Source organism: Etheostoma spectabile, unplaced genomic scaffold (assembly GCF_008692095.1).
Source record: "Etheostoma spectabile isolate EspeVRDwgs_2016 unplaced genomic scaffold, UIUC_Espe_1.0 scaffold280, whole genome shotgun sequence".
Classification (NCBI taxonomy): domain Eukaryota; kingdom Metazoa; phylum Chordata; class Actinopteri; order Perciformes; family Percidae; genus Etheostoma; species Etheostoma spectabile.
Genome location: NW_022605578.1, coordinates 358990 through 360932, shown reverse-complemented (window position 1 = coordinate 360932; position 1943 = coordinate 358990). Strand labels below are relative to the sequence as shown.

General features: G+C 37.3%; 1 long non-coding RNA gene across 1 annotated transcript in view; it reads right to left on the bottom strand.

Moving 5' to 3' along the window:
- Positions 1-1943, bottom strand: part of LOC116685981 (uncharacterized) — a 16669-nt gene that overhangs the window by 10898 nt on the left and 3828 nt on the right. The window lies entirely within an intron of this gene.

The window sequence follows — 1943 nt, the reverse complement described above, 5'->3', positions numbered from 1 at the left end:
GTGTGTGTGTGTGTGTGTGTGTCCACTGGGAGCATCTCACTTTGCGGCTGTTCTCCCTGCTCCCATCAAATTGCATCTCTGAAGCCAGAAATTCACTTGTGTATGTACAAGAAATGCCTGAATCTACTGGCAAATAACTTAAAATGTATTTTTAATGATGGATTTCATTTTTTCTTTTTTTTACTTTGCCCACGTACACAGCAAAAACATTTCTCGTGTTTATGGTTAGTGAGAGAGATAGAGAAAAGGAGAAAAGTCGGGGAATGAATTTACCTTACAATGCTCTTTCCCCTGAACTTGTTTGCTCCAAGTAGAACACAAGTAAACCCCGCAGTTAATTAGATCCCCAGGCCTTAAAAAAATAAACTATGTAGTTTGCCTGTCCTCTGTACATTGTCTGTGACCCTCCAGTTTAGGTCAGTGGTATGTAGATAATTTTAAAATAAATTATAGCTGATTTATGAATTACTAGGGAACTCATTATCCCATTCTCCTCCCAACTTCCAGCTTGATGAATTAGTTTCAAGTTCCCAGATTGTTACCCCACTATTCCTATTCAAATCTTGTTCCCTTGTACCCATCATTATTTTTTTCATGATATATATTTCTTTTATTTAAACATGGACAGCGCACAAAAAACATTAATAGATGTCTTGTGCCAGGTTGTAGCAAACTGCTATTTTCCTAGGCAGGTATTTAAAAGGAAACATATACAATACAGATAAATTGTTAAGTCATAAAAATCTATTTAGACTATATCTACACACTATTTATATCTATATGTATAATTATTCAAAACACTGGCTACAAAACGGTTACTGTGTTACATAGTAAAATGATATTTGAGTTGATTAATCGCACATTTTAAATCTTTTTTAAATGTGCTTTATCTTTTGATTTTCACGCTTTTAATGCTCTCATCAACATGAGAGGGGACAGATGTTTTATGCAAATGATAATTATTATTGCAACAATCCAAAACAATGACAACTGCTGTCTAGAATATTCTCCAGAATGACCTCAAAGGCACTGTACGCTCATTAATTCTGAAAGCATAATATGACAAACTCACGCCAATCAAGCAGCAACAGATGGGCACGTTGACCTGAATGGAATAATACTAACACAATGCAGTGTCTCACTTTAAACTTGTTCTTCTTACTTCGTTGTACTTCGTTGTACTTCGTTGTACTTCTTACCCTTCTTGGGTCTCCATTGTAAACGATCCAGCATGGCTCGCCTTTGGCGAGGGGGGGGGGTTCCCCCACATCAGCCATCCAGTAAATGGTATTTGAGACTCGACGAACTCCGGTGATAACTCAATTCACATCAACAGTAAGTGCACTAAACATTTACTCTTGTCGAGAGAACCAACTGGCGGGGCTTTAAAACTGAACTTTCCATTTAAAAGACTCTTTTCATCATCCATTTCTGCTCAAGGAGATTTGTTTCTCTTAGCCGTCCACAATATTACTGCTGCATTGCTTCCCGATTTCCCAAACTACGGAGCCGCCCAAGGCCCAAATCACATAAAGGGTGTGCGTTTATCGTATGACAAATAAATGAGTGGAGTTAAAAAGAAATTTGCATTAATATTTATTTTGACAGCTCTAACAATTTGGTTTTGGGAAAAGCACCTTGTGTTATCACGGTGCCGTGGCAAAATAGCCTCTGGGAGGAGCTTGTGTACGTTTAAAAGTTGTTTTGTCTTATTGTGGTAGTCCGTTTTCCTGTCTTTTTGTCTTGTGATGTGTTATTTTTGGTAATGTGTTCTGTTCTGTTTCATCCTGTTCATGTTTTGTTTCATGTCTTAGTCCTTGGTCGCTCTCTTGTTGTAGTTTCTGTCTTGTGAGTATAGTATATAGTATATTTTCTGTTTCCTGTTTTATTGTGATAGTCTTCTTTTTCTGTGCTGTCCTGTTTAGTTTTACTTCCTGCCTTAG